The sequence below is a fragment of the Hipposideros armiger genome, unplaced genomic scaffold, assembly GCF_001890085.2.
Source record: "Hipposideros armiger isolate ML-2016 unplaced genomic scaffold, ASM189008v1 scaffold_600, whole genome shotgun sequence".
Lineage (NCBI taxonomy): Eukaryota > Metazoa > Chordata > Mammalia > Chiroptera > Hipposideridae > Hipposideros > Hipposideros armiger.
In genome coordinates this window covers 887,784-907,018 of record NW_017731950.1, presented here as the reverse complement: position 1 = coordinate 907,018, position 19,235 = coordinate 887,784, and the positions used below count along the sequence as shown (strand labels likewise).

Sequence of the window (19,235 nt, the reverse complement as noted above, 5' to 3'; positions counted from 1 at the left end):
GAAAACTACTGCCATAGGGGACACTGGCAATGTCTGCAGACATTTCTGTGTGTTACTGCTGGGGGATTGCTACTGGCATAGAGGCAGGGAAACTGCTAAATATCTTACAATGCACGGGAGAGTTCTCTCTTCATCTAAGAATTATCTGGCTCCAAATGACAGTAGTTCCAAGATTGAGAAGCCCTGTTCTAAATAGATCTATCAAGTCTTATTTTGTATTAGGAGCCTGGTTGGTCGTTCATTTTTCAATGCAGTCTTTGCTTAAAAGACAAAAGGCAGCATCCATGATTTCAACAGAAAAATATGCAAGCAAGTTTTGCATTATAAATACTGCCCCTCTTGCGAGTGCTCTTATAATAACAAAATCAAATCACTCCAGTACTCACAGGTAACATGAAGAGAAACCTTTTTTTCCCAAAAGAGAAAAATACTGATTAAAGAATTTCTAAATATTGAGAATAGCAGAGTCACAAATCCCGCATTAGAAAGCAATTGGGGGCTTCACAGTTTCCTCCACTGACTTTTATCTTGGGATTGTTGACAATTCGTAAAAAAAAAAAAAAGATTATCCTGATTCTTTGAAAAGCAGGGACCAGTTTACATAAAATTCCACCACCTGCTCAAGTGTAAATGACAACCCCCAACCATAAGCCATGTCTTTACAGGATTCAAGGAGAACTTGTATTTTATCTTCCTGTCAGCAGCCTTCTCATAGGTATAAAATTGGGTATCAGTCAGTGAGTGCTCAATAAATACTATTGAGGGACTGACTTCAGACCTGGGTGAATTCCTTCCCTGACTCGAATTCTTTTTACTTTGGCAATGATCAACATTTTCTCCCAGTCCACCTGGGCAGCTCCAATAGAGATAAGCTTATAAACATAAACAAAGAGAGTGAGATTATCATTTTTTTGAGCATTTGCAGGAAGGGAATGCTTAGAAAATGACAACTTGTGTTTCTTACAATTAACAAGAAGGGATGTTCAAAACAGCCCACTGAGAACTATTTGTTGAACTTCAAGTTGGCTTGACCTTGTTCTGACATCATGTGTACCCTCTTATCTGCCTCATGATGAGAATTTTTTGTCAGCTCCTGCAAAATATTTTGACTACAATGAAAGCTGATCTATCTTGTTTAGCTCGAATGGATTGGGAAGCAAAACCGTGTGAAAATCTTGGGGATAAAAAAGAAGTCTAAACGGATTAGGGTTTGCTTTTAATTCATGAGTCCCATTGATATAGGTCACTGTTTATAAACTGGAAATGCAAGCTGCATTTAATTCCAAAAGGTAGTTTAAACACATGTGTTATTTACAGATCTGCTTTGGAGGTTTTACAGTGTACTTTGGAGTCTCAAAGAAGTTATAAAACAGGGCCCCTCCCAGCCGTAGGGGCAGGTACAGTATGTACAGTAGGCATCTTATCCCTTTCAGACTGGGCCAGAGTGTAATGTGACCTCACTGCTATTGATAGCCTTGGTACTGTAGAGGAATGAATGTCCAGAGATCATCATTGGACCCTTTGATAAAAAGGGCCAATCTAGAAGAAAGAAATCCCAGTCAGCCTGAGGAATCACGTAATCAGAGAAACCACACAGGCAATGGAGCTCTTAGCCTCTGGCTCGAAAAGCAGAGTCCACTCAGGTAACAAAGCAGCCTTTTCCAGGTCATCCAATAGGGAAGGGCAGTGAGTGACCTGTAACAATGGGGATCAGCACTAGGTCCATTATATAATTAGCTCTCTGTTACTCAAGGACGACGAGTTCCACAGTTAATGTACCATGTCCCTTTCTGCTGCTTGACTGTTCGCCACCTTGGAGCTTAATGCCTTCAGAAAGATGTTGGTTTTCCTAAAGAGGTGTTAGAATGCTCTACCTGGGCAAGCAATTAAAAAGTAAGAGTGACAGGTACACCTGGGCTCTTCATTTCCATTGTGACATCAGCACAGTGCTTTGCATTTTATACATGTCCTTCCTTGATTGGTCAGTGGCATTCTAGGATTTTTATTCAACTCTCAAGCCCCTTACTGATGAGCAAGAGCTCTCAATAAGCCAGAAATGACCACTTACTTTTCCTCTCCTGGGCCAGTCTGACTATGCAAAAGCCCTTAGTCAGCACTCAGAGACTTCATGTCGGTGTTACCTTCTCACATTAGTGACTCATCGAGAGAAACTTTGGTGGATTCTTAGAGCTGGAGGGGTTTTGGGGTGGGGTCGTCGTTCTTCTATGTCTGAAGAATTCTAGGACAAAATAACATAAGTAGTTTGTCTGAGGTCACAAAGATATTGAATGAAAGAGTCAAGATTCTGCAGTTTAAAATATGTTAAGGGGATAGATCTCATGTTATGTATTCTTACCACACACAAACCAAACCTAACACACACACACACACACACACACACACACACACAATACAAGAAGGTTTTGGAAGTGACGGATATGTTGAATACCTTTGCTGTGTTGATGGTATCACAGTATATGTATATGTCCAAACACATCAAGATGTATACATCAAATGTGTGCAATTTTTTGTGTGTTAGTTATACCTCAATAAAGCTCTTTTCTATTTCTCTAAACAATGCTTTTTAAAAAAAATCTTTTTTTCCAGCTTTATTGAGGTGTAATTGACATACAATACTGTGTCAGTTTAAGGTGTACAACAATAAAGCTTTAAAAGGAAATAAAAAGACAAGCTAGATGGAGAGAATATATTTACAATAAATATACCTGTCTAAAGACTTGTATTCAGAATATATAAATAACCCCTGCAATTCAACAATAAAAAACAAGCAGCCTACTAAAATATGCAAAAAACTCAGACACCTCAAAGAAAGACATAAAATGTAATAAGAAAGATAAACAACAAATTGGAAAAAAAAAAGATTTGCTTGGGTCCAAGTTCACAGCTCTTTTTACTACACTGTTCTAAATAAAATGGTCTATTCCCACAGTTAGGCAATGCAAATAATCATCATAATAAAATAATAATTAACACAAAGGTATACCCAGGTGTATAAAAGATTCAACTATGAAAGATTAATCTAGGTTAGCATGGTTTCCATGAACATATATCTTTAATGGGATTTCCTAAAACTGGACCCCTAATTAATTATGACTAAATTGGTGGGTTGTTCCTCATGGCTTTCTGTGGCTCAATGGACACTCAGAATCTAGATACTGAGGCTATCTTCTGTGAATTTATGGCTGGGCATATAAACCCACTTCTAGCTACCTGTAAATCCATTCTTCCCTCCATGCCATCCTTCTTGGTTAGCAGCGTATGCCACAAGATTTCAGGGGTGTGAGAAAGTAGCAAAATGTACCTTTGTTTTCTTAAACTGGGAATGAGTATGAGACATCCTTTATTCTGTATTATTTGTTTCCCTCTAAGAGTAATATTGGAATTGTCTCCCTCATAAGCAACTAAATAGCACCCCTCAGGCAAAAAGACACTTTGGCCTCAGTATATATTAAAGCAAGAGCCACTGCTGGTGGGATTTAAGCCCATGGAGGTTCTTAGCCTAGGAGTTCCATGAGCTTGAGGAAGAATCTGTCATTTTATGAAGCTTCTGTCGTAAGTGTCCTCCTATAGGTCAGGTCTGGGGGGGTAAGTCTCCTGTCAGGGGAGATAATTAGCTGGTAATGAGATGTAGTCATCAGGGGCTCTTTGCTGCTCACTGTGGACAACCAGGGAGGGAGGAGAATGGGCCACAGGCCTGCTCTGCTGCTCTGCATCTCTGTTGTGCGATGTGGGACGAAAAAGGAGCTCTAAAGCTTAAAATGTTTCAAAACCCCAGATCAAGCTGAGCCTCCTCCTGAGAGGCTGGTACAGCAAGCAAATGCAGCTGACACTTTATTATTGTGGTGGGGAGGGTGCTGAGAGCCTGTTATTTTGCTTCTAAGTGTAAAGGCTCCTTTCATACTGTGTCCTCTTCTCAAAAGGCCACATATTTTAGGACTCTATTGACGTATAAAAAACATCCGAAATAGGCAAATTCACAGGCAGAAAGTGGATTAAGTGGGTGTGAGGGGATGGGGGAGAGTGAGTGGGGTATGACTGCTATTGGTTAGGGTTCTTTTGGGGGGATGATAAAAAACATCCTGGATTAGATGATGGTGATGCTTGCACAACATAGCAAGTGTACTACAAACACTGAATTGCAGACTTTAAAATGGTGAATTTTATGTTGTGTTAGTTATATACCAACAACAAAAATTAATATATAGTTGTGTCATCTTAAGATAAGGACTGGTAAAAAGCGGGCTTGGGGGTGACGGGTCCTGCAATGCTCTGGATGATGATAACGGCAGCTCGTGCTTGTTGTGTGCCAGTCTTTATGCTACGGACCTGACTCGTATTTGCCCACTGAATCCTCCCAACAGTTCCCCGAGGGGGGTGCTGTCATTGCCCCATTTTACGGATGAGGAAACTAAGGCCCGGGGAGTGAGGTGACCTGTGTAAGCTCACACAGCCAGGGTATGACAGGCTGAGGCTCCCCACCAGGCAGTCTAGCTCTAGAGTGTGTTTCTCGTTCCCGGTGCTGTGTGACTGTTTGGATTCTGACAAGGTCACTGCAGGGTACGGAAAAGGCAATTCGGAGAAGCCGTGTAATTGCAGGAGCTCAGGGAGGCCCATTTGAATGTTGGCACAGGCTCAGCCTGCAGCAAAGGTTATCGGCACAAGCAGGTTAGCCCCCCTGGCTGGCGTGCCAGCTCTGCAGCTGACGTCAGCCCATTTGACCCCTATGTGTTCAGGGCTGAGGCACACAGACGTCCCTCACAGCAGATTGGTCCATGCAGACACACCTCTGCCTCTCCCAGTTAGCCCACAGAGGGTGGAACAGAGAAAGCTTGGCACTAGCTTCTGATGCAATACCGGCAGCTGTCTCAGTGCATATGACCTTGAGGGTTAATGTGTGCACATTACACCATCCAGTGTAGGTCTTTGGGAAGAAATAACCTTTAAAGCAATTTTGCATACAGTTTTGTGCTTTTAAAATCAAACATACTGATCTCTGAATGAAGGAAAAATGAATCACCTTGGATATCTTAAAATGACTCTCATTTTATGTCAATAATACATACATATAAGGATCTAGGTACTTTCCATTTTGTTGAATATTAAAACAAGGTAATTTCCAGTGTTCTAGTTTATCTTTAGAATCTCTTTTTTAAAAACAAGGGAAGCATAGGTATATATCAAGCCATGTGGATTGAGAGGCGAGGTAGAGTAGTGGGTAAGAACGCTTCATCTGGATTAGAAGCCCGGCTGGCCACTTAGCAGCCCAGTCCCCTTGTACAGGTTTCCTTAGTGTCTTGTGCGTCTGTTTCCTGAGTGTAAAATGTTCAGTTGTAATACCTACCCCACAGAGGTGGTCTGAGGTTTAAATGGCCTAACAGGGCCAAGTTTTTAGAGAGGAACTAGCACAAGACACACCGTATGCCTGCTATTCACATTAAATCTGCATACTTCAGTCCGATGCATTGACAGTTGAAATGATAACAGTAAGTCATATATTTGTACCAACACTGGCATGCTCCAGACTGTATTTCCTTCATTATCTCATTTGATTCTAATATGGGGCCTGTCTGACACATGGAGTAATGGAAAGGGTGACAAGCGTCTGTTCAAGGTCACAAAAGGAATTAATGTCTTAGCTGGGTCCAGGGCTCAATTTTCCTTATTCTTAAACTGTTTGTATTTATTTTTGAAAATAATATTTTTATGTAATTTATCATTAATTTTAGCGCAGAATTTTTAAGAAAGGAAGATATATTTCAAGAGTCAAAAAAAATTTAAAGCTCAAACAGCAGAGTTGCATTGTTTGAAAGACAGAACCTGAGTCCAAAGTCTAGCTTCTTGTGAGTTCCACAGTTTCTAGAGTAAGCTTCTGTTCTGTTGTGTTTGTTTATAGATTACAGATTTTTCAACATAGTAGGGTATAATAGGTAGTATTATATAATATTATTATAGTAGATATTGAGGATAATCAATATTAACCTTTTGTTTTATGGATTAGGAAACATTTCCAGAAAGGGGTATGACTTTATTGAAATTGCTAAATAAGCAATTGCTAAAAAAGCTGAGAATTAAACATATTGGTCTAGCTGCAAGTCTCGTGGGTAAAGGAACTCCCTTCATGTGCATCAGAATGAAGCAATAGCCTCCTTCCCAGCCTCCCTATTCACCTCTCGCCTGCCCTTAAACACCCCACTGTAACTAGGCCTCTCCAGGTGGAGGGGCTGCGGGAAGCTGGCGATCTGCCTGTGATGTTTCATAAAACCTGAGGTTCCTACATGTGCAGCAAGCGTACAACGGTCCTTTCTGGGATTACGGGGAGCCCTTTCTTGTTTGTTTGTTTGTTTGTTTGTTTTTGTTTTTGTTTTTTTTTTTAGCTGAGCCATCCTGCTACCTGTTGGCAGCTCACTGGCTGCTCAGCTCGGGCTGGACTCGAACCGCTGTTGCTCAGAGCTCAAACTCTTAAGCGAGATCTTAACCAACTGAGCCACTTGGCCGGCCCTCGGGGAGCCCTTTCTTGTCTGCACTGTAACATCTTCTCTGCCATCTACTAGCAGATTTGGCAAATCGTTAACTTCCCTGGGAATCAGTTTTCCCTCCAATAAAATAGGTACAACTCCATCTATTTCATAAGGTTTTCAAGAGGATGAAATGAACTAATAAAAGTACTATATGACTTAGCACAGTGTCTGTTATACAATTAGTAGTTGATACTGTTTTTATTCAGCACAGCTCTTCTGATTCACTTTACTATAAATGGAAGCACTTGTTGGTGGCAGTCAGGACAAGAGATTTGCTTGGGGCTCCACATCCCTTTGGCTTGAGTCTCCAGAATTCCTCCTCTCCGGTTTGTCCAACTTCAGGCTTTAGTATTCTCAAGTGAAGACTTCACTGGCTCCTTCTTGTTGAATCCCTAAAGTTACTGGTTTGGTTTCTTCTCTGATTAGAAGTTATGATAAGAGAGAGAAATGATCCTCAGTCAGAATGCTAAACAGAATAGTGCATGCCTCCTATTAAAAAGAAACACCAATGCATAGAAACTGAGAGGGACGGCGTACGGGTAGGTTCTGCTTTCCTTGGCCACACCCTTCCAGGGCACTGCCCTTTGCACAGAGAGCTCACCAGCAGGAAGGCATATGCCAACGTCTTTCTCAAGAGGGAAGGATATGCACAACTTGGCTGAATTTCCCACATTCCCTTGCCTGGCCCCTCTATCATCAACAGCACACAGTTATTCAGCGTTAGCATTATTAGGGCTCAGCACAGTCACAGGACTTCTCACACTCTGTTCAATGCTCTGCTTGCTTGCCTGAGTCTCCCACAGGCTGTAGGCCTCTTATCAGCAGAGATTACTTTGTTCACCATTGCAGTGATGGTTTTCAACACAGTGGCCAGCACATAGTGGGTGTTCAATAAATGCTTTTAAAAAGAAATCACTGACTAGACAAACTCCAAAGCAAGGGAAGCATCTGTGAATGGGAAGCAAAGGGTGAACCTTAGTGAACTTTCTGGGCGAAGAGGTCGGATTTGGCATGACCTGGCTTCTGTCCTATCTTGCATCACTCTCCTCTTTGCCTCCTGTGCATCAATGACTCTGGCCTCCTTTCATTTCGCTGTGCTCATCAGGTCCATTCCTGCCACACAGGGCATGCCACATGATTTGCTGGGTTGTGCAGTGCACAAGGCCACTCCACCAAAGGTTACATCCGTGCTTCCAGTAGGAAGGACATGTGAGCCACAAACACGCACCACACATGTAATGTTAAATTCCTTTGTAGCCACATTAAAAAAAAGTAAAAAGCTAGTGAAATTAATAAAATTCTTCATTTAGCCCAATATATCCAAATAGTACCATGTCAACATGTAATCAATATAAATGTAATTGAGGCATTCTATATATTTTTTCACACTAAATCTTGCAAATTCAATGGTTGTTTTATATTTATGGCACATCTTAACTTAGACTAGCCCCATTTTAAGTGCTCAGTAGCCAAATGTGACTAGTCACTATACTATTGGATGACATAGCATTGAGCCATTCATATTCCAGATAATGTAAAATTGTATAAACAAGTTTTCTGGAAGTTGACAGTAAGAAGTTTTGCTTTAACAAAAATCAGTAAAATATAACAATTTTCTAACAGAAGCAAATGGTCTTGAGGCAGTAGTGACTTTTTAAAATTTGCACAAAGATGCTTCTGGACCAGTGGTGGCCTTGCTATCACAGAGCTTTTGCACATTCTGTTCCCTCTGCCTGGGAATCCAGCCCCCTTTGATTGGTCAATATCGCTTCATGTTTTCATTAAAATGTTGCTTCTTCCATGAGACCTCGTTCTATTTCCTCACAGAGCCCTGTTCCTTTGCCTCATAACACTTATTTGGATTTGTAATGATGTATTCATGTGTGAGATGATTTGATTATATTCTGTCTCCAATACAAACTGGTAAACTCTAGGAGGGCAAGTTCTTGTCTCTTTTTGCTCACCATGGAATCCCCAACTCAGAGCACAGTGCTGGGTGCATAGAAGGGGCTCCGTGAAGAGGCACTGAGGGACTGCCCAGCTGACTGCAAGCGTCAATGTCAACTGGTCCCACAGTGTGTGATGCTCGTGTTCTTGGGATCCCAGATACATCTTCTTCTCTGCAACCAGAGTCAGGCAGCAACTAGAATGTTGTTTAAGGACCCTCATGGGAAGAAAGCTGACTGTCCCTTCTCTCACTGCTCAAATGTGTTTCCTATTCAAGGCATGTGAATTCATCTGACCAGTTTCCCCTGAACCTGTTCCAGAGAATAACCGCCTTAGGCCTTTACAGAGCTGAGGGACTTGGAGTTTTATTGTGGACTCATTCAGAAGATTTGACCTTTAGTGGACACTTTCAAACAAACACATTTTGAAAGTAGGTTAGTTAGTATGTGGAGAGCCAGCAAGTCAGACATTTTGAAACATATAAGATTGTGCAAATTCTTATCTGGAATCCAGTAGCTGGTAAGCTGGGAAACTGACTCAGTTGCTTCATACGCTGTCTTCTCCCTCCCATTTATCGGTAGTATTACCACCAATAAATAAAACCCACATATGGGGCAATTATGAATAAAAGCTATAAAATGAATTATGAGTACAAGGCAAAATGATTGCTAATCAATTAGCATTAATAATGGGTATGGTAGTTAAGATTTAGAACTTTGATGTCATCAGACTACCTGGGTTCAAATCCTGAACTTGCCGTTCACTAGCTGTGTGACCTTGGGCAAGTTTTTTAACTTCTCTGAAGTGCGGATTCCTTCTCTGCAAAATGGAGGGTAAAAAGAGAACCTACCGCATAAATGTGTTGTGACACTGACCAGGTAGAGCTTGGGTGATGTTATCCCAGAAGTTATGTTTAATTTTTTGAAGGCGTTTGTACCTATATGACATTAAATTGCTGGTTGAGAATGGATACTTTAGGTAATTGTTGTGCAGATACAGCCTTCATTTGAGAGGAAACAAACAAGGCCCGGCATCCACTTATGTTCTGAATGTTCCTTGGGTCTTCTTTGAGTAGGTCTAATTGAAAAAATGTTTCAAGGGCCGGCCGAGTGGCTCAGTTGGTTAAGAGCTCGCTCAAGAGTTTGAGCTCTGAGCAACAGCGGTTTGAGTCCAGCCCGAGCTGAGCAGCCGCTGAGCTGCCAACAGGTAGCAGGATGGCTCAGCTAAAAAAAAAAAAAAAAAAAAAAAGATATGTTAGAAAAAATGTTTCAACAAAGCAAGACCTTCCATGAATAAAGCAGAAGTAGAACTGATGGCTTTAGAGTGTTAGACTAGATCTCACTAGAGCCTCTTCCTGTCTCTGAAATTTAGAAATCTATATCTGGTGGTGAATAGAAAAAAGAATTGAGGTATAAAAGACAATAGAATTATTTCATAACCAGGAAATGCTCAGTGCTCATATTAGCCCGTTTATCTAACCAGACTCTCTTGAGCCTAGAGGGTAATTTGGCTCAGGTGGGAAGGTAGAGCAATATACCATTTATTAAGTACTCTCTGCTCTATTTTCTACCAGGTCTGGCAAGATGCATGTAAGGTGGTTTCTTACACAGTGACATTAAAAGGAAGCTGCCTATAGGAGTCCCTGCTTAAGGTTGTGTCTCACACAGATCTGATATGTGAGAGTGCCCACAAATTCCACCATCAGAGATGCACTCCTTTGTATTAGGGCTCCAGCAATGCCATGTTTAAATGAACATTTCCCTCCCCTTTCCTTCAAAGAGACAGATCATGTTAAGCCATTCTCAGCTACAGCCACCTTAGTTTGTCTTTGACACTTGGCAATGAGGATTGTGGAAAGGACACAAACTTTTAGGTCGGAGACACCTGACCTGGGTCTTTAAAACAATTGTATTACCTTTACAAACCATTTAAGTAGTAGGGAATTATTCCTTTACTTATAATGAGGGTCGACATTAATGGACTACTCCATAGGGTTGTCACGAGGATAAATTATTTTATGGCTTTAATGTAGGGAGCACATGGTTGCCTGTAATAGTTGACATTATCATGAGCAGTGGAGAGGTAAATTATGATAGGAGGCAAAAGTCCAGAGTAAGGGCTCCCACCTGGACCTGAAGCTCTGGAAGACAGAGGACAGGATGAGACCATGGGTGCCTGAATGGGCACTTGTGGTGAGGGGGGCAGGAGCATAGGGAGAGGGAGAGGGCAGAGCATACAATAAGGGGAAAAGGGCACTGAACACAAATGCCACCGACTTCAAACCTCAAGCTCATCATAATGCCTGGGTGATGCTTCTGTATTAGAATGAATGGAAATGGGGTTAATGATGTCATTACTTCAGTCACAATTAAGGCAAAAGAAAGTGTGCTGTATACATGGAAAGAACTTGGTATGTGACATGGCTACAATGTGTAATCCAGATATTAATTTAAGTTCACTTATTTATACACTTTTTTTTTTTTTGCATCACAAGACACCCATTTATTTAATCACAGCTGTGGATCGTACTACTAAGTTTTATTCTAAATTTTTTCTTTATTCTTCTGATTCCCCAGGCTTACGCATATCATCAATCTTCAAAATCGTTCTAACCATCTGTGTTGCAAGAGAGATCTGTTGCTTTTTGCCAATCAAGGTTTCTATGACATGCTGTTGCTTCATATCGTTTGTGCCCTTGTGCAAACAGTCACTTCCCAGAGCGGGGTTCATCTCGTTCACTTGTCTGGCTCGAACTTCGGTCATTGTCTGGATGGGGTTCATGGCGCTGTCCTCGGAAAGAGCCAGGGGGATGACCTCCAGGGCATTGGCGAACGCCCGCATGGCATACTGCTCCAAGGTCAGGCACTTATCTGCCGCCTGGCTAACTGCCAAAGCACAGGCGATTTCGGCAGTGCCTCCCCCATATACCACACGATTATCACGGATGAGGTTACGGATGACACACAAGGCGTAGTGAAGGGATCGCTTTGCTTCCTCGATGATCATCTTATTTCCTCCTTCGATGAAAATGGCCACAGCTCTGGAGTTCTTGCACTGCTCGATGACCAGCATTTTGTCCTCGGTTGTCCCAAACGAGATCTCTTTTACCAGCCCAGCCAAGCCCAGCTTCTCAGCGGTGAGCTCTGAGAACCGCAGGACGATCCGTCCTCCCGTGGCCATGGCGACCAACTCGATTTCAGGTCCTCCCACCCAGCGAACCGCAGGCAGGTTGTTCGGAAGAAGTAAGTAAGTGGTTTGCTTCATCGTCAAAGCCCCACTGACAAATAGCTAGGTTAGCGCCAGTTTCTTTAATCTGCTGGATCATCTCCTCAAACTTCTTCTCGTATTTCTGAAGGGCTTCATAGTCTTCCACTGAGGTCACGTCCAGCTTATGCTTCGTCTTTGGTTTCGGTGGTTCAAATGGACATGTGAGAATTGCAATCTTAGCATCTTGGACTTGTTTTGGCATCTGAGGGTGGCTGAAGTCCTTGTCCACAATCACGCCCTTAAGAAGCTTGGTATCCTCCAGCCTCCTGCCCACTTTGCCTTCTACTTGGATGAGCTCAAAGTCGACGTCCCTGTGCTGCATGTCGGCTACCATGAGCAGGGCGTTCACGGGCAGTCTCGGCCATCTGCCAGTGACAGCTGTTAACCACTTGGGAGCCCGGCGTGGTTTTTGCAGTCTGAATCAGGGCTCGGTGTTCTTTAGGTCGACGGGGACACTGTCGCTGATCTTGTCCAGGTGCTCAATAGCAATGTGGCAGCTGCTCGGCTTCTTCCAACAAGGCACCAGCCAGGACAACCACTCCTGTGGTCCCACCTCCAATTTCATCATCCTGTGATTTGGACAGTTCAACCATCAGCTTGGCAATCTGATGGTCCACACCCATCATGCTCAAAATGGTGGCCCCGTCTTTAGTTACAGTCACATCGCCATCCTTATCCGCCATCATTTTATCAAGCCCATTTGGTGCAAGTGATGTTCTCATCGTATTTGCTACAGCCTTTGCCGCCATTATATGAGACTCGAGGGCCTCAAGTCCCATAAGATGAGAGTTGCGGTCCTGATCCTTGATGATGAGGAAAGGGCGCCCATATTCATCGAAAGCGAGGGTCCACACAGACGACATGGTGCAGCAGCAGGGGCTGCTTTCTAGCAACCCTATACACTTCTTTTGAGAGCTTGCTCTATGCCAGGGACTATTCTGAGCACTGGGCTACAGTGGTGAACATAACAGCCTAATGCCAGTGAGCTCAAGTGCTGATGGAGAGAGATGGACGAAAAGCAATAAAGAAATACAAAAGTATATCAGGTGATGAATGTCGAGAGAAAAATTAATTAGGTAAAATTATAGAGAGTGTTGAGAGGTGATATTTTAGATAAGGTGATCAGCAAAGTCCTTTCTGATAACAACTGAGTTAAAAAAAATCTCTTCATTTATTCATTTCATTCAATACACTTTTACTGAGTACCTACTATGTGTTAGGTGGTTTGCTAAGAGATGGGAACATAGTAGTGGACAAGACTGACAAATTCCTTCCCTTTCATAGAGCTTTCATTCTTATGGGAGGGGGCGAAATAAACATATAAACAAATAAATAAGCAAGATACTCGTAACTTTATACGGTATAAATGTGTAAAGGAAACAGATGATAAAATTGGGGAATATGATAGGACAGTGGTTGTTTGACAGGGGTGGATAGGATAGGGAAGTGGGTGGCCAGTAAGGCAGAATTTAAATCTCCGATGAACTTTAACATACAAATGTACGATAACAATGATAATGTTTATTACATATAATGTATGTTTTTAGGTGTAGAGCATCTTTAATATAGCAGAATATGTTTTTAAAAACAGTGACAGTTTCTATGTCAGGAAGTATTAAGGAAATTACTGGATTATTTTATCTATTTTCCCCTTTCTTACTATCTCCCTATTGATGAAACCAATCTTCCCCTCTTCATTGTCCCCCCGAATGACTTTGATTTTGTGGTTACCACCCACTTAAAGTACACTAGAGGCCAACATTCTTCACACACTTTAACTATTTGAACCATTTCAGCACTTTACCACTTTCTGTGATCTCAGCTAAATGAAATATGTTTGATATTGTAGTTCAAGGCACTGAGTTTATTTCCAGAATTATCTCAAGATCTTTCCACAGAAACATGGCTATCCCTACTCTGTCAAATGAAGGATTAGAGTTGGCTTGTTCAGATCTGTTCTCTGAAGCCAGGACAATTTTTGAACCATTTTGTAAATGACCCCAAATATAGTAATCCTCTAAGGTCTTTTCTCAGTAAAACTGGCTATAGAACTACAGGATGGATTTCTTCCAGCCATCTTTGAAATTGACTCAAAATCCCTTCTTTGAGGGCTTATTCTTAAGATATTTTTCACTATGACTTAGTCACCTGAAGACATAGTAATTTTTTCTTCCCCTTTTTGTTTTGCCTGTCCCTTAAAAGTTCCTCTTGTTTTCTTTTAATCTTCTTCCTTTCAGGCTTTATTTACTTTCCCAGATGAACAGGTCTATTTCTATAACTTGAGGTAACAATAAATAATATTCTATGGCTTTCCACATCGGTAAGTCCAGCCTGTACCAGATTCATCTATCAATAATCTATCGGACAGCTCTACGTGGGTGTTCCATAGCCTGGGAAACTTGCCATCTAAAATGAAACCCATATTTCCCCTCAAATTGGTTCTACTTCCTATGTTCCTTTCCATGCTAATGGCTTCCACACTTAAGTCACTGTAGCTGGAAATCTAAGGGTCATCTTCGACCCTACCTGTCTCTCTCCACTCCCCCCCCACCCCCTCCCCCCCAATAGCTGCCAGTGACCAAGTCCTGTTGGTTCTATTTTTTTAACATCTCCACTGTCTATACTCTCCTCCATTATACTCACCATTCCCCCAACTGTTGTCTCAATCCAGCCCTTATGGATCATTTCATGCTACTTTTAATTTCGCTCTTCGCACAGCTACCTGAGAGATCTTAACATGCAAATCTAATTATTTAACATTCTATTACTTAAAATCCTTCCTTGGTTTTCTATCAGCCACTATGGATTAAAGTCCAAACTCCATGGCATGATATTGGGCCATGCCTACCTGTTTAGACTCATCTTGCCTCTGTGTTGTAGCTCCAGCAATCATTAGTATCATCATCATGCTCCGTAGACTCTGCCAAGGACCTGCCAAGTATTATTTCACTTTTACTTAATTTTCACAATACTCATGTCAGGTAGGCGCTATTATTACCTCTATTTTACAGCAGGCATAGTGTTCCCAAGGTCACATAGGTAGAACATTGAAATTTCAATACAGGTCTGCCTTGTAGAGCCTGGGTTTGCAATAACTTTGCCTTAAATTACATCCATTTCACTTAATTGCAGTACACTGCATCACACCCACAGCATTGCACAAACCATCTCCCTTGGTCAGCTATGCCTTCCTCCACTTTGTCCTCATGCCCACCCCAGGCAGCACTTTCACAAGGATGCCTGCCTCTGTGGGATACAGCATGCCCTTCTGCAAATTCCACCCTGCCCTATGTCTCCATGGTAGCCCCTATAGCTCTTTATGGCACTTACGTTTTACACATTCGATGCCTCTTCAGGCTATACATCCCTTGAGAGGAGGAAGTATATTTTATCATTTGTCCAACTCCCGTGACATTCCTGAAACATGGCACACACTCAACAAATATTTGTTAAATAAGTGAACGAGTAAATGAATGAACAAATCAAGTGTGGGAACAGGGTCAGGCTGAACTTACCCATCAGCTTCCCCACAGTGGGTTGATATAAGACTTGACCTTCTACCTGGTAAACTCTCTCCCTGGATTTCCCCAGAACTTGTATTAATTCACTCCCTCCCTCATTCATTGTTAAACATGCACTGAGTGCTATAAGACCCAATTAAACCCTGTGGATGCAAAGATGAATCACATCAATTCCTATCCCTGAAGGACTTATAATGTGGGGGAGGGGGGTGAAGAAAACTAGTCAATAGATGATTATAATACGTGAGATATATGCTATAAAAGAGGTTTTTAAATAATGTGTTAGCATAAAGAAGGGAGTGTTTACTCCGTTTAAGTACATCAGGGAAGGAATTACAATAGGAGTTACAGGAATGACAATAGGAGCTGAATCTTGAAGGAAGCCAATCAGAAAAGATAGGAAGGAGGATGACTTCAGGACTGAGGAAATGTTTAGAATGAAGGACATTTGAAGCAGCAAGAACATAAATATAGAGGCACAGAAGAAGCACCCGGGCTTCTGGAGTGCTAGGAAGGCTTTCCTGGAGTGGAGAGAGAACTGGAGAGGCAGCCAGGGTCCAGGTCCAGGCAGATTTGGGTTCAAGTGTGGACTCAACTCTGTGAACACTGGGGTGCCTGTGGGGCAGTTTGAGCAGGTAAGTGAAGTGATCAATATTGTTGGCTTTTAGAAGGATCACCTTGGGAGCCAGTGGAGAATTGGTAAAGGCCCAAGTTAGTACAGCTGCTGGGTAAATGGAGATGGAATGGGCCTGATATGCTCCAGAGTAGAACAAACAGAACTGAATGAGTGAGTGAGTGTGGGACAAGCCCTGAAGCCAGGTGTGGAAGGGAAGTGAGGTTGGTGTCACTCACTGAGCTTTGGGACATGGTTCTATCTCTACAGGAGAAATAACGATGCAGCTACAATAGCAGGCTAAAGGTTGTGTTTGTTGTTGTTTTTTTTGTTTTTTTAAGTAGGCATTTAATTGAATTAAAAAATCTCCTTAAAAACTTTATTTTAATTATTTTGCATATGTCGCCTTTAATATATTTAAATATGTTGGTGTCAGGGATATGTTTCAATAGTCCTTTGATCCAGTCGATCTCTTTAAGTTAACAGTTCTTCAAACTAAGTTCTTCAGGGTCTTAGGGTCCCTGAGGCCTCCTCTGGGAACAAGAAAAGCCTGCACAGGCAGAGCTTGGCCACCTCGCCACGGTGTCACCCTCAGCACCTCCCCTCTTATTTGTTCTAACCCTGAGCTGATGTTGGGAATTTCAGAAGGAACTCTGGAGCTTTCTTATCTTTGAAACCGCTGGTCTAAATCTCAGTAACTCATATGCAATATGTTTTCTTAAGTGTAAATGCTTGGCTGCAGGTCTGTGTTATAGGGTGTTTGTTTTGGTTTTGTTTATTGTTTGTTTCTATCTTAGAAAAAATGTAGATCATGTCAGGCGACCCATATTCGTAAATCTAGTATATTGTGCTTGATTGTTTTTAATTGTGGATAAGATTTCTGTTTCCTAATAAACATACGTCTCACCCACAATGCTCCGTGTTTCTCTTAACAATTAGAATAAAACATCTGTGATCGGAGCAGGCCACAGGCCCTGTGTTGCTCTTTTGCCATCAAACTAGATGAGGTGAAAAGTGAAGGCCAGACACAGATCAGCTGAGAATTAGCACAAGCTGTTGTTTTTGAGTTTTCCAAATATTTTCCAACTCCTATTGTGTGTTTTTGTGTTTTGTACTCAAAAACCACTGCCAAAACCTCCCCCAACAGCATTCCTTCCTGGGTTCCTAAATTATTTGGACAGCAAACCAGACTTCTCATAGGTCATAAATCTCAAGGAGATATGTTTGTTAAATATGAGGAGATGACTAGAATACATATTTTTACCACTTCGGGGTTCACAAAATCATTTTTTAAAAGTAAGACCTTGGCTAGCTGAATTTGTAACCTACTTCTGATTTACATCTTTAGGATACTATTCAGTTAGTCAAAAATGTATCTAAAATGAGAATCACAGCCCTGTGGAGTTAATAGGTATAAACACCGAGGAAAGAATGGATAGAACAAGAGAAGATAGGAAGTTAAGTTACCTTAAACAGAAAGTACAAACATATACACATTGTTGTTTTCCTGGGTGTGTGTGTACATGTATTTTTATTTAACTGCCTGTGGACAGACAATATATTCTTGGGGAAAGTCTTCTACTTATATCCATTTTATTGAATACTATGAATTTTCAGTATGCCATTCCCCCCATTTAACGATTATTAAGTTCTCCAAATAATAGCAAGACAGCTTTCCATTTTTCTACCTACATTTATGGGCACTGTATTAACACTGATTACAATGAATCATGTGGGCTAAGTGCTAAATCTCGTTTTTCTTTCTTTCATTCCTGTGACCAATGAAGTGGCATATATATGGATGCCATTGTGCCCCTCAGAAACAGAAAACAGAGGTTGCCCATCTTTGCCAAGGAGATGGATGTCATATTTATCACTGTGGGGCACATGGGAAAGCTGCCTCTCTCTCGCCCCACAGCTCCTTGCTATAACGGCTCACAGTGGCTGTGATCTTGTTTCTTTTATCATTACAGCAAGAAAATGTTAAGCTTTATTAACTCCTTATTCAAAATGCCCCTGAAGAAAGACAATGAGGTGTCAGAAAATAGATTCCTACAATATTTCCTCCACAAACCTCTTAAGTGTCCTTGGAACACGCTATTTTGTTTGACTCAGCTGCCCTCTTGCTTGGGGATAGTCGGTATTTCAGGGATCTATTGTCTATCTAGGCACCTCGGTGCCTTTGATACCTCAAATAGTCAACTCGATAGCAACATCTTTTCTATAATGCCTCTTTCCCATTTCATATTGTCTCGCTGAATTTCAAAACAGCTACTAAAAACCACTAACACCATAATTTAATGTTAGCTGTCTGTTTTGTAAAAAGCCAGTTTCATCCTGTAGCAAAAAAAAAAAAAAAAAAAAGGAGAAGGGGAGGAGTTGTTAGGCCGTTTATTTCTTATTATTTAAAATTTATGTTCCATTTTTTCTTTGTCAATTTTTAAACTTGAAATCTGTTTTGTGATATAAAGAATATGAAAAGATTTGGAAGGAAAACGATAAACATATCTGAATACACTGCTCCAAAGATTATAAACCCCTTTGGAATGCACAGATAAAATCTTTCATAGTTTGTGTGTGGGATCTTGATTATGTAGCTATGAAATATTTAATCAAAGTTTATGCAGCATAAAGAACAATTGTCTACAAATATGAATAATTGTCTTTTTCCTTTTGTGTTGTAAATTCACTGGTGCTGTTGATGTCATGAAGGAATATTTTATTCTCTAAAAGCCTAGGTTTCTGCCTTGCTTTTTCCTTAGAATTTGGCTAAGCTTGGCAGAGTCAACTAGTGTGTTTCCCCAGGTTCGAGGTGTTGCTCACAAAAACAGTGTCACATGTGGCAAAACTGAGTCACACACCGCAGCCTTCAGGTTGGCCTCTATGACGTTTGGGCTGACTTTTGTTTCACCAACTGTCTAAGATTATAGCATGCAGTTGATCACTTTTCCGTAAGGGAAACAGAATTGGAAAATATCTCCAGGCTCTGAAAGCTGTTGGAGCTTTTGCTTTGGATGGCGTTTTTATATTTTAGGGTCCAGCTTAGCTCTACCTTTTAATTGTTTTTCCCTTCTAAAATAACTTATTATATCTGTAAGCTAATTAACAGGCCGTTTGAATTTCTTTGCTGTTCATAAAAAAGGTTGGGGTGGGGTGGAATGCACTCAAAGTAAAATACCTATCTCTTTCTCTATGCAGGCTTGAAGAGGGATCTGTTCATTAATGATAAATATTAAATCTTACATTTGTGCTTAAAAGGATAACTTAAAAAATATGCAAAGTGAGGAGGTATTAAATTTGATGATAGGTTAATATGAAAAAAGTTCTCTCTGGACTAGCAGTGAGTTA

At 41.2% G+C, this 19,235-nt stretch overlaps 1 pseudogene; it reads right to left on the bottom strand.

Annotated features, from left to right (window-relative positions):
- Positions 1-11,042: 11,042 nt before the first annotated feature.
- On the bottom strand, positions 11,043-16,740 carry LOC109371911 (T-complex protein 1 subunit epsilon pseudogene; annotated as a pseudogene).
- Between the last annotated feature and the right edge of the window lie 2,495 nt (positions 16,741-19,235).